The following is a 14,559-nucleotide window of genomic DNA, read 5'->3' on the forward strand; positions in this document are numbered from 1 at the left end:
GGGGGAAAAATGGAGAGGGAAGGCATTTGTGGGATGCGGATATGGTTTGTTATTTGTTGATGAGGACGTGCGAGTGTTCTCAATTGGGCTGGACTGAGGTGTATATCACACTGGGTAAAGTCTCTTTACAATCTAAGTGATGTATAGTGATTAAATGTATAAAAAATAATTAAAATTAATAAAAAATTATTTTTAAAAGTCTCACCTGGGAAGGAGGTGCAGAAGTAGACCTGAGGTTTGAACGCCTCTCTACATTGGAAACTTGCTTTCTCCTTTGGCCTAGAGTAAACAGAGTGATTAGCACTTCTACTGTCTTTGCTAAATAACCTGAAACTCCCTACCCTAAGATGTACTTTAGTGATGTAATCTTCAGTCACCAGACCTTTGCCATGAAGCCATGAAGCCATGAAGCCCATTAAGATTCCACTGTGGGGACCAGCAGGTGTAATGGCTATGTCACTGGACTCCCACGTTTCAAGTGTCGGACCCAGTGGCTTAAAATCACTCCAGGCGCGTGTGCAAGCGTGCGTGCCCAAGATCCCTAGAGGAGAATGAAGGAGAAGGGATTGTGGTGTGGCCATCCCTGCTGGGAGATGATTTCTCTCTTTCTGTCTCTCTGTCTCTCTCTGTCTTTCTGGCAAAAACCTCTCAAAAAAAAAATTCCATTGTGTTTAAGCAAAGGTATAGAAATTATTAACCTGCTTGATCTGGCTTCTGTAACTGCTTATGCAAAGGACACCACTCCTTCCCTTCGTCACCTTCCCCTCCTCAATAATTACTGCTCCTGCCATATCAACCCAAATGTGAGTTTTGCCTTCGTAAGCCCCCTTCTCCCTACACTTGGGGCTGCAGGGTTTTGAGAGACTCGAGTCCCCCCATGTGCAGCCCGCTTAATCAATAAATTCCAATAAATTTGGCTATGTCTGGATGTCCTTTTATTTCCTAAAAAAAAACTATAGCAGTGCACTACGGTTTCTGGTCAAGGTGTCCCTTGGTCACCCTATCAGGTGAATGTCCCTTGCTGGCCCTTTCCTGCACTCTCATGACCTTTCTCCTTTTCTGTCACTGCTGGGGTTTCAGTGGAGCTGGAGCGTCACTTCGTTTTTCCTACTGTGTTGAGTTGCACGACATTTCCTGACATCCACATATCTGTATGAAAGTCCCCGGATTTAGCCATGTTGCTAGGGGTCTCAGGCAACCCCACAACCCACACACCTGTTACCATTTCTGAAATTCCACCATCATTCCTCTGGGCATGAGCATAGCTCCTTTCCTCCTCCTCTCTCTTCTCCCTCTCTGCCTCCTCCTCCTTTTTCTTCTTCTTTTGCTTAGTTTGGCTATAGGGCAAGTGTGCTTGCTGGAGACACAGACAGAGAGACAAGGAAAGTGAGAAATCACTCCCTGGGGGAATAACCATGCTGCAGCGTCATGCCTTCTTCTCCATTCTCCTCTTGGGATTTTGGGCACACACAGTATGTATCCAGCATAATTTTGTTTGTTTGTTTGTTTGTTTTTTAAGAATTATTTTATTGGGGCCAGCAGGTGGCATGGTACTTAAGGGCACTGGATTTCCACATGGACAAGTGAGGTTTGAGTCCCGTAACTGGTGGCTTGTCTTCTCACTTTCCCTCCCTCTCTCTTTCTCTCTCTTACTCTGTCCCTTTCTGGTCAAATTAAAATAATTAAATAAATTCTTTTCTTTTTTGAGAAGTTTTTTGCTATAGGGTGTGTGCGCTCGCCAGACAGACAGAGAGAGACAAAGAGACCATCCCCCCCAGGGGGATGGTCACGCCGCAATCCCTTCTCCTTCATCCTCCTTTCGGGATCATAGGCACGCACTCATATGCGCCCAGAGTGAATTTTAAGCCACCGGGTCCGGGACTTGAACTGCGGTCGACTATATGGGAGTTTAGCGACATAGCCATTACACTAACTGCTGGTCCCATCGGGACTTGAACCACAGTCAGCCATGTGGGAGTCCAGGACCTTTAACCACCATGCCACCTGCTCGCCCCTCCAGCATGATTTTCAAGCTTGGGTCCAGATCTTGACCTGCATTATCAACTATATGGGATCCAGACATCTTAATCTCTATACCATGGGCTGGCCCAGCGTAGTCCCCCCCCCTTTTTTTTTTAAGAGAGATTTTTGCTATAGAGCAAGGGTGCTTTCCTGAGAGACAGAGAGAGACAAAGAGACAGAAAATGAGAAACCACCTCCGGGGGAGATGGCCACACCACAATCCCTTCTCCTCCATTCTCCTCTAGGAATCTTGAGCACACATGCACACTCGGCGTGAGTTTTAAGCCACCAGGTCTGGGACTCAAACCGCAGTCAACTACGTGGGAGTCTAGCAATGTAACCATTATGCTATCTACTAGCCCCTTAATATAGATTTCTGATGATCACTGAAGTAGAATGTCTTTTCATGACTCTGCTCATCATTTCTTCAGCTTCCAAGAATCCTTGAGACAGATTGCCCCACCTTCCCACCTCCTGCCGTGGCCTAAGAGGGTCTCCATCTCCAGGTCTACCCACCGTGGGAAGAGAGGACATTGTTTAGGTGGTGATAAATCACAGGAGGGGTTCCAATACAGTCTGAACATAAACAGTAGAGCTCTTTCTTTTTACTTTGGGGTAAAGAGTTTAAAATTCTAAAGTATTCGTGTGTCACAATTCAGCAAATGCTACTAATTTGGACCAAACTTATTCAGCATTCATGTCATGCAGGGCTGGGCTGAAGTTTCCTTTTTTCACTGTCAGTCAAAGACAATGGGAACAGGCTTTTAGGGGGGATGTCTCCCCTACCTTGTGTAGTAAATGGATTTTGTCTTCTTTTAAGACTGGAGGATTTCTGTGCATCTCTCTGCATTTAGATATGAATGAGCTCATTATCAATAGTTCTCCTATTCAATCAGGTTGACTTGGCTGACCCTCTCTTGGAGATATATGGTGTTAGTCATTCACTGAGGTGACTATTAAAATGAGGAAATTACTGTATGACATCAATAAATGGCATTTCTTTTTAAATGCTCCCTAATTGGGAGAGCTTGCTAATTCTCAAGGCTCACTCTGGCTTAGTCCAGATTGGCCAGACTCTACTTCCTTTAAACACCTGCTAGAGGCTCCCCAGACCAGCATGGTTGTGGGTTGCTCAGCTTTATCTGGCTCTCTGTGGGTTGAAGAGGGGCAGAGGGCACCGGGTGCAGGATCCCCTTTCTGGCATTGTAAGTCCAGAATGCATTTTTGAAATAGTTCTGCCCTTCCCAAGGGTCTTTTCATCACATGGTAGGAAAGTGGGGCTTAAGTATCTTCCAAGTTCCTGAGATAGCTAAAAGCAATTTTTAAAAATGCAAACTCAAATGCTATTCTAAATTTAATGCTTAGTATGAAGAATTGGTCTCGGAGATTTTGAGAAGAAAGAAAAGATGACTTTGAACTGAACCAAAATATTTGCACAGGAACAGTCTAGAAACATTATCAGAAGTCACTGGGAGCATGCCACTGGAGAAGGGCACACACTCAGAGGCTGTCCTGCCTGGTGAGCCTTGTGACCACATGGGCTTAGAAATCTGACACAGGGGCCAGCTGGTGGCATGGTGGTTGAGGCGCTGGGTTCCCACAGGGCTGACTGCAGTTTGAGTCCTGGACTCAGTGGCTTGGAAATCATGCTGGGCATGTGTGCATGCATGCCCCAAATCCCAAGAGGAGAATGGAGGAGAAGGGATTGCAGCATAGCCATCCCCCTGAGAGCTGATTTCTCACTTTCCTCTCTCTGTCTGTCTCTGTTGGGTGCACACTCTCTATGGCAAAGACCTAGAAAAAAAAGAAAGAAAGAAATGTGCTACAAAGGTGGAGGGCATGCACATGGTAGTGTCAGTCCTAGCCAAGACTAGAAGGACCTCATGCTGGAGGAACCTCTTCTCTGCACCCTCAGAACCAGAAAGCAAGGGGTCACGGAGCTCAGTAGTGATTGCTTCCCACCCAAGCACAGACATTTTAAAAATCTTCCACTTGCAGACCGTGCGGCTCCAGGTTTTGTCAAACCCTTTTAGCATAGGCAAGTTGTGCCGTAAACCGTGTGGGCGGCCACGGCAGAGAGAGAAAAACAGTGGCAGGTACTGCCCTGCTCCAGGCGGTCCTGAACAAGTGGTATTTTCACACGGCGCTGACAGCCCACACAACGCCTGGCGGTGTGAATCTCTCCACCGGGATGAAAACAAAAGCCTCGTGGATGACAGATCCAAGAAGAGATCAGAAGGAGGCCATCCTCACGGATTGACCTTGGGGGGACCTCCAAGGGCAGCAGACCAGGAACACCTGCCTCACATCCAGCACTCAAGCTGGGCCCCTGACCCACAGACTCTGCCATCCACTCTCCTGCAGGAAGATGCCTCAAGAGGACATGCCCCAGTCAGCCTTGGAGGGATATGCCCAAACCTTTAGCCTCCATGTGCTCTATGAAGAAAAAACTGGAAAAGCCCCAATGGGTCTGGTTCTTAGATACTCTAAAGGTTTTCCAAATTGGAAGCAGGTCATGCCAAAGCTTGCTGTTAGCTTCTCTTGTCCCCTGCCCAGCAAGTGGCTGAAGGCCAGGCAGCCTTCCAGCTAACCCCCACTCCTAGCTTTTCAAAGCCATCTTCCAGTCGCCAGGGTCAGCTTTGGAGGCAGATGTCATGACTTGTGGGTTTATGGAGTAGGGACAGCTCCAGGTTTCCCAGATTCCTGGGTGCAGGTGGATTCTGAAGGACTACCCCGGGATACCTGGAAAAATGAAACCTGGTCACCAAAAATCGAAGGCAGCAGGGGTCTAGCAGATGGCCTAACAGTTATATCACTAGACTCCCACATGGCTGACTGTGATTTGAGTCGCAGGTCCTGTGGACATTAGACTCTCACATAGTCGACCACAGTTCAAGTCCCGGACTTGATGGCTTGAAAATCATGCCAGATGCATGTGTGTGCATGCTCAAATCTCTGGAGGAGAATGGAGGAGGCGGGTTTGTGACAATGTGGCCATTCCCCCTGGGGGGTGATTTCTCACTTTCCCTTTCACTGTTTCTCTTTCTCTCTCTCTGGTGAGGGCATATGCCTTAAGGAAAAAAAAAAAGAGAAGGCAGTTGGGGCAGAAATGGAGACAAGCAACTGCTATTTCATTGCTGAGTTCTCCCAGAGCCCAGGAAACTTCATCCTGCAGGCAAAGCCCAGGATGCCCTGGAGTTCAGAGCCCTGCCCAGTGGCGTCCTGTCTGTAGCTATGGAAACAGAGAGACAGTTGCCTCCCTGTCGGTTTTCATAGCAGAGACATCTTGCTGTCAGTAGTGTTTAAAGTTAGCATTAAAATACAACAACAACAACAAACAAACAAAAAAACAAGACAACCAACAACCCAAGTCTTCTCTTTTGACATTAAATAAGGAATCCTGTGGCACAAAGACAGCCATGAAGTTCCCAGCAGGGAGCTTGTCATATCTGTCCCCCATTCCTGTCCTCAAATAGAGCCTGCTGCCTGCTTGCTTTTAGCAGGCATGTCTTGGGCTCAGATGGGTCTACCGTTGGGGCCTTGTCCTGCATTGGTGCTTTATCCCAAGATCCAGGGGTGGGGAGAAAGGCACGGACTCAGCTCAGCTCTGGTTACAGGTGGGCTGAGATGATGCCCAGATTTAAGCATCAGCTAGAGGCAGGCTCGGGGGCAGGCTTTACCAGTGTCTGAGCCACCTACCTGCAGGTACCACCGCCTAGCCAAGCCCTTGCTAAGGAGCTGCTAGGGGCAGGATGGGGAGATGCAAAAGGATGAGCTCAAGGAGGAAGGCAGACAGACAGACAGACCTCTATCCAGAACGCAAGGCAGACTGGGATGGAGCCATGAGGGGGTGGCTAAGTTGTTTGTTCCTGGGACCAGGGATCAAAGGTGGCATCTGATCTCACGTAGCCTCATTGGACTGTCCTCACTCATAACAAGACTCTCAATGGACCAGGGAGAATAATTCAGTGTGTATTTTGTTAAACACGAATAATAGTCTGGCACTTACAGATAAAGGACTCACTTCCATGACCAGGGGAAAAAAAAAAAAAGAGAGAGAGAGAGAGAGAAAGAAAAAAGAAAAGAAAGAAAGAATGTACAATTAGAAGGTAGAATTGCTGAATTCTGGTAAACAAGCTTAGCATTTAGGAAAGACAATGTCTAGGGAAAACCAGTCATCAAACAGGACCTTCTGAGGGAATAAAAAGTATGTAGACAAAGAAAAACAAGCATTTCATTTGTGTAGACAAAGAAGACTTCTCACAGAAGGCTACTAAAAATAGTAAACTGGGGCTGGCAGGTGGCATGGTGATTGGGGCGTTGGACTCCCACATGGACAACTGCAGTTCGAGTCCCAGATCTGGTGGCTTGCTTTCTCACTTCCCCCTTCTCTCTCTTTCTCTCTCTCTCTCATCAAATTTAAAAAATAATAATAACTAAAATTAAATAAATATATTTTTTAAAATAGTAAGCTGGGACCGGCAGGTGGCGTGGGCGACCACAGTTTGAGTCCTGGATCTGGCGGCTTGCTTTCTCTCTCTTTCTCTCTCTGTCCCTCTCTGGTCAAATTAAAACAATAAAATAAAATAATTCTTAAAAAACAATAGTAAGCTAACATCATTCCATTTTAAAGAACCATAGGTTACACTCTATGAGAGACGTTTGAAACAGGCAAGCTACTGGAAACAGCTTGGTGTCTGTCTTGGGTTCTGTTCTTCCCAAAGCAGATGAAGACAAGCACTAGGTTTCAGGTAGTTTGTTTTAGAGTGATCCCAGGAAGCACAAGGCAGACCAGCAAGCTTCAGTGGGACTGGGGAAGCCCTTGGGGGGGAAAGAGATGCAAGATGTTGGGACTGTCTGCTGAGGTTGAACTCAGGGTGGTGGGGGAGCTGAGGGGTATGGGAAGGGACGTCGACAGGGTCTGCTGTATTATAAGCAGGGCAAAGTACAGGTACCCTCACATACATTTTCTCCTCTAGTTTAGGTGTTATAAAACATCCCACAGTGATACTCAAGTGTCATTTTTTTTCTATAGGATGTGTGAGCTTGCCAGAGAGAAAGAGAGAGAGAGAGAGGAAGAGAGAGAGAAGGAAGGTGAGAAATCATCCCCCACCCCGGGAGGATGGCTAAGCTGCAATCCCTTCTCCTCCAGTCTCCTCTCAGGATTTGAGGCATTCATGCATATGTCCCCAGTGTGATTCTCTAGCCACTGGGTCTGAGACTCAATCCACACAGTTAGTCGACCTCCTTAACCTCCATGCTATCTGCTGGCCCAAAGTGTCAATATGTCAAGTTCTCCCTGGGGTATTTCTGAGGCGATGACAGTGCCGCTAGTATAGAATCATCTAGTAAAAACAGACCAACGAGATAGCGAGGCCTAGGAGAAACACTAATAATCAAACAAGTGGACAAGGGCGCTGCCTGAAGGTGCATGGTAACATGTGACGCTGCAAGGCAGACCCACCTGGGGAGGTTGCCAGTTTGCATCTGGACACCTCCCTGAGTAAGCTGGGCAAGCGCATCTCCGTGATCCGGGTGGCTGAAGCTGGAGGTGGGTCGTGGTGTCAAGACCCTGTTGGGAGTGCTACCGCTCTCTCTCTCAGAAAAATAAACAAACTTTAAAAACACTAGTAGGCGGGAACCAGCAGTTAGCGTAATGGCTATGTTGCTGAACTCCCACGTAGTCGACCACGGTTCGTGTCCCGGACCCGGTGGCTTAAAACTCACGCCGGGCGCGTGTGTATGCGTGCCCAAGATCCTGAGAGGTGAATGGAGGAGAAGGGATTGCGGCGTGACCATCCCCCCTGGGGGGTGATTTCTCGCTTTCTGTCTCTATGTCTCTCTCTGTCTGTCTGGCGAGCGCATGTGCCCTACAGTGAAAATCTCTCCAAAAAAAAAAACCACTAGTAGGCAAGGTATCCCCCCCAAAATCCTAACAGGTGGAGACAAGCTGCTAATAGTTACAAACCTCAAGTTTCTGTGCAAAGGAAAGAAAAGGAAGAAACAGTGTCATACAAATACAATCAACCCAAAATAGGCAACAGGTGTTCACTGGAACACACGGAGATCCAACTTGAGAACAGTAGCTTTTGCAGTGGGCAGTTTTGCTCACTTCAATTGTGTATTTTTTAAATTATTATTTAATTTTATTTATTAGCATTACCTTTTAATTTGTTATAGGGCATGTTCACTCACCACAGAGAAAGAGAGAGAAGAAAAGTGAGAAAGCAAGCTGCCAGGTCGAGGGAGTCCAGTGCCTTAACCACCACGCCACCTGCTCGCTCTCCAATCATGTATTAATGCTAAGGGCTGGGGCCAGCAAGTGGCATGGTGGTTAAAGCACTAGATTTCCACATGGCTGGCCAGGATTCAAGACCTGGACATGGCAACTTGAAAATCATACTGGGCATATGTGCATGCATGCCCCAAATCCCAGCTAGAGAATGGAGGATTATGGTACAGCCATCTCCCTTAGAGGGTGATTTCTCACTTTCCCTTTCTGTTTCTCTCTGGCAAGTGCATGTGCCCTATTAGACAAAAATCTAAAAAAACCCCAAACAAACAAACAAACAAAAAAACAAAAACAAAGAGCTGGGACCAGCAGGTGAGGTGCTGGACTCCCACATAGCTGATTACAGTTCGAGTCCTGAACCTGGCAGCTCGCTTTCTCGCTTTCACTCTTTCTCTGTCTCTCTCTCTAGTGAATTAAAGAAAAATAATAATTAATAAAATTAAATAAATAATTCTTAAAAAAATAAAAACAAAAGAGTCTCAGGGAAAAAGAGCTAATGGAGAGAGAGAAGTCTAACCCATGTGGATCCTCAAAACTGGCCAGCCCTGTCTTCCTTCCATGTCAGGACCTCCCTCGTGCAAAGTTCAAGAAAACCTTTCCAAGGAGAAACCGCTGAAGTAGAAATCAAAATCGAACAGAGAAGGAACAATAGAGGGAAAGGAGACAGACGATCCAGATAAAAGTAGAAAAATTTTTCTAAGAGCCAGGAATCTCAGAAAATAAACCGATATTTTTAAACACTGCATGAAAACAACAAAAGAGGGAGCTCTGTGAAGTTAGCAAAGCTATCTTGCATTCATCCTCCTAAAGTTCAGAAAAATTAATTTTACCTTTACAAAAGTGAGCAACAGGAAAGGATCAAGGTCACCCTCCTCTCCAAGGTATTTTGAGAAAAAAGGAAAGTACAATGGCGTCTCTACAGATGAGGAAAAGTGCACCAGAGAGACACACCTATGAAACAAAAACTAAGATCTACTGTCTCAAAACAAGCCAAAAGAAATTAAGAACACAATACAGGATATGAACAAACAACATAAATGAGAAATAGTAAAGCTCAGAAATAAAATGATAGACTTGGGAAAACAGAAGTTTAAAAAATTTTTTCAGAGACAGGACCAGCAGTTGGCGTAATATGCCGTTGGACCTCCATGTAGTCGACTGTCGTTCGAGTCCTGGATCCGGTGGCTTAAACTCACACTGGGCACGTGTGCGTGCGTGCTCAAGATCCTGAGAGGAGAATGAAGGAGAAGGGATTGCGGCGTGCCCAATCCCCCTGGGGGTGATTTCTCGCTTTCTGTCTCTATGTCTCTCTCTGTCTGTCTGGCGAGCGCACGCGCCCTATAGCAAAAACCTCTCCAAAAAATAAAAAATAAAAAAGATCCCGAGAGGAGACTGGAGGAGAAGGGATTGCGGTGTGGCCATCCTCCTTGGGGGGGTGATTTCTCGCTTTCTGTCTCTCTGTCTCTCTCTATCTTTCTGGTGAGTGCACGCACCCTATAGCAAAAACCTCTAAAACAAACAAAAAAAATTCTTTTCAGGGCCAGCCCTGTGACACAGTAGTAATACACTGCTTAAAAGAAACTGAATCCCTGGTCAGCCAGTGGTGTGTCGGTTCAGGTCATTAGATCCCACATGACCAACTGCACGGTTTGAGACCTGGAGCTGGTGGCTCGAAAAACATGCTAATTTCATGTTCTCAAATGCCTAGAATCCCAAGAGGAGAATGAAGGAGAAGGGACTGCAGCATAGCTAGCTGTCCTCTCAGGGAGTGATTTCTCACTTTCCTTATATCTCTCTCCCTGTCCCTCTCTGGTAAGTACATGTTCCCTATGGCAAAAACTAAAAAAAAAAAAAAAAAAAAAAAAAGAAAGAAAGAAAGAAAAAGAAAAATTGGATCCCACATGGTGATTGCAATTTGAATCTTCAGCTTTGTGAGCCTGAAACATGCTAGGCATGAACACAAGTGCCCAGGATCCAAGGGGCTGAAGGACTAGAGGGACTGGAGGAGTTATGATCAGACCCTGTGGACCGTGCTCATCTCTCTCTCTCTTATTCTCATGTGCATGCATACACTCTACCATGAATAAAGAAAAATATTTTTAAAGAGTCAGCCATGGTGGGGCCAGCAAGTGGCATGGTGAGTAAGGCACTGGACTACCACGTGGCGGACCCTGGTGGCTTGAAAATCATGCTGAGTGTACGTGCATGCCTGCTCAAGATCTGAAGAGGAGAAGGGAGGAGAATAAACTGTGGTAAGGTCATCTCCCCTGGAGAGGGTGATTTCTCACTTTCCCTCTCACAGTCTCTCTCTCTCTCCAACCAGTGCATGTGCTCTTTGGCAAAAATCTAAAAATAAAATAAAAGCAAAACAAAACAAAAAAGAGTCAGCTGATGGTATGGTGGTTATGGTGAATCCCACATGGCCAACTGTGTGGTTCACGTCCCAGAGCCAGCAGCTCAAAAAACACACTGGGATGCATGTGTGCATGCCCAAAATCCCTAGAAGAGAATGGAGGAGAAGGGATTGCAACATGGCCATCCTCCTTGGGGGCTGCTTTCTCACTTTGCCTTTCTGTCTGTCTCTCTTCATTGAGTGCACGTTCTCTGTAGCAAAAATTTAAAAAAAAAATTCAGACAGGAAGACTAAACTAGGAAGAATACAAGAGTGCATAAATATAAGAGTGCTTCTTTAGCTGCACAGGCACTAGACCACGACTGATAACGCCCTAGAAGTAAAAAGATGAAAAAAATAGAAACTTTTAAAAATCAAAGAAATGAACATAAAACAAATGATTTAAGAGAAAGTGACAACTACTGAAGTGAGGTAAAGAGGATCCAACATACAGAGAATAGCATTCACCCAAGGGGAGGGGGGAACAAACAAAACAGAGCAAATACTAAGAGCTACAGCTCAAGAAAACCTTTCAGAAATAAAAGAAGTTTTGAAACTTTATGTTCAAAGGTCACACCATATTCCTCAGAATACTGGTCCAGAGTGATAAACACCAAGACCTAATTTTAGTAAAATGATAGAAGCTTAAAGAAAAAGAAAAATCTTTGGAGTATCTAAGCAAAAATAGCACATGATTTGTAAGAGATTGAAAATTGGATTATCATCAACTTTTTGACTGCTATATTTGTGCCAGGAGAAAATACAGTAACATACTTAAGAAACTCAAGAAAATAAAATGTGAGCCAAGGATCCTATATCCAGGGAAACTGGCTTTCAAGTATGAAGGATACAGGGAAAAAAAAAAAAAAACCAACCTCTTACCAATATGCAAGAATTCAGGAAATATTGTTCTTATGAGTCTTTTCTGAGGCATTTATTAGAAAGTGAAGATCAGAGAACCAAAGTAAATAGAGAGACATCAACATAAAGGAGTGAACACTAAATATATAGTTATTTATAGAATTAAGAATAAATGGAGATTGGGGCTGGCAGGTGGCATGGTGGTTAAGGCACTGGATTCCCACATGACTGACTGCAGTTTGAGTCCCAGGCTTAGTGGCTTACTTTCTCACTTTCCCTCTCTCTTTCTCCCTTTGTTGAAAAACTAATTATAAGAAATAAAATTATATATTTTATTTAAAAATGAATGCGTATAAAAAGGGAAGGGACCAGTAGTTAGCATAATGGCTATGTTGCTGGACTCCCATGTAGTCGACCGCAGTTTGCGTCCCAGACCCGGTGGCTTAAAACTCACGCCAGGCGTATGTGCTTGCGTGCCCAAGATCCCTAGAGGAGAATGGAGGAGAAGGGATTGCGGCATGGCCATGCCCCCTGGGGGGTGATTTCTCACTTTCTGTCTCTCTGTCTCTGTCTGTCTGGCGAAGGCACGCGCCCGATAGCAAAAACCTCTCCAATAAAAAGGGAAGATTGAAAAAGGAAAGGAAAGTGGTCTGACAATATATAGTACAGCTATTTATAAGTTAAGGGATAAAAGAATGAGGAATGTATATGGAAAAAAATTTAACTGTTTTCAATAGTGTTGACTAACATAGTATCCATGTTTTATGCTGAGATGATTGGTTGTGTAATATGAAAGAAAGGAAATAAGTTAATTGATGGATATTCTAATGCTGTCATCTGAGAACTGGGAATCTTGGGTGAGAAAGAATTCAGGAATAAGAAAGAAAAACGAGACCAACAGATGGTGTAATGTTTACATTGCTGGATTCACGTGTAGTCAACCGTGGTTCAAGTCCTGGAGCCAATGGCTTAAACTCACTACAGGTGTGTGTGCTTGTGTGCCCAAGGTTCCAAGGGGAGAATAGAGGAGAAAGGATTGCAGTGTGGCCATCCTCCCTGGGGGGTAGGGGGTGATTTCTCTCTTTCTGTCTCTGTCTCCCCAGCTGTGAGCACATGTGCCCTATAGCAAAAATCTCTTTAAAAAAAAAAAAAGAAAGAAAGAAAAAGAAAGAAAGAAAGAAAGAAAGAAAGAGAAAGAAAGAAAGAGGAATGTAAGTACACACTCAATAATTCTGATTTTGATTTGGAATTATCAGTATATCCTCATGAGGCTTTTTAAATTTTTTTAGAGAGATTTTTTGCTATAGGGCACATGCACTCATCAGACACACACACACGCACACACACACACACACACACACACACACAGAGAGAGAGAGAGAGAGAAAGTAAGAAATCGCTCCCCTGGGGAAGATGGCCATGCCATAATACTTTCTCCCTCATTCTCCTCTCAGGATTTTGGGAATGTGTGAGTTTCAAGTCACAGGGTCCAGACTTTGAACCGCAGTCAACCACATGGGAGTCCAGATCCAGAACTTGAACCGCAGTCAACCACATGGGAGTCCAGCATCTTTAGCCACTATGCCCCCTATTGACTCTGAGGCATTTTATCTTTTTTTAAAAAAATATTTTTGCCGGAGCATACATGTGCTTGCTAGAGAGAAACAAAGAGAGAAGGAAAGTGAGAAAGTACCCCACCATGGCAGATGGTCATGCCACAATCCCTTCTCCATTTCTCACTTGACATTTTGTGTTTCTTTTAAAATGGAAGAAAGAGAAACAGATGGATAGATATAGATAGATGGTAATTAGATAGGTAGATGATAGATAGATGGATAGATAGAGATAGACAGATTGACTCTCTACTCTCCTTTTGGGATTTTGAGCATGTGTTTATATGTGACCAGTGTGTATTTTAAGCTGCTGAGTCCAGGACTCGAACTAAGTAGAGTGGAATCCAGCTGCCTTAATCACCATGTCATAGGATGGCCTATCTTCTTTCTTTTCAATTAATAGATTTTTTTTTCTTTTTAGTTTTTCTATAGGGCACATTTCCTCACAGAGAGAGTGAGCAAGAGAGAGAGAGTGAGAAATCACCCTCCAAGGGAAATGGCCATGTCACAATCCCTTCTCCATTTTCCTCTCAGGATTTTGGGTACACGTGCACGTGTGTCTGGAGTGATTTTCAAGCTGCCAGGTCCAGGACTCGAACTGTGCCATCAGCCATGTGGGATCCAGCACCTTAAGCTCCATGCCACCTTCTGGTCCTAGAATTTATTTCTTAGAGCAGTTCTACATAATGAAGTTTCTTATAACATTGAGTGGAAAGTACAGAAAATTCTCACATACTCTCTGCCCATATCCACACGCAGCCTTCCCTACCATCAGCACCCTGTATCAGTGCGTTATATTTGCTACAACGGATGCACCAACATTGACCAATGTTGACCAAGTCTATAGTTTACATTAGAATTCATTTTGTTGTATTTTCAATGAGTTTTGACAAATATACAATGACAGGTACCCACCATTACAGTCTCATACAGAATAGTTTCACTGCTCTTAAAAGGTCTTTATGCTGGGACCAGCAGATAGCATAATGGCTATGTCGCTGGATTCCCACGTAGTCGACCGTGGTTTGTGTCCCGGACCAGGTGGCTTAAAACTCACACCAGGCACGTGTGTGTGTGTACCCAAGATCCCGAGAGGAGAACGGAGGAGAAGGGATTGCAGCGTGGCCGCAAATATACTGCACGAATACAGGGTGCTGATGGTAGGGAAGGCTGTGTGTGGATATGGACAGAGAGTATATGGGAACTTTCTGTACTTTCCACTCTGTTTTATTATAAACTTTCTCACTTTCTGTCAGTTGGAGTCATACAGTGTGTAGACTTTTTTTTTTGGGTGGGGGGAGAGATTTTCACTGTAGGGCGCATGCGCTCGCCAGACAGAGAGAGACATAGAGACAGAAAGCGAGAAATCACCCCCCAGG

The sequence above is a fragment of the Tupaia chinensis genome, unplaced genomic scaffold (genome assembly GCF_000334495.1).
Source record: "Tupaia chinensis unplaced genomic scaffold, TupChi_1.0 Scaffold145396_1, whole genome shotgun sequence".
Lineage (NCBI taxonomy): Eukaryota > Metazoa > Chordata > Mammalia > Scandentia > Tupaiidae > Tupaia > Tupaia belangeri.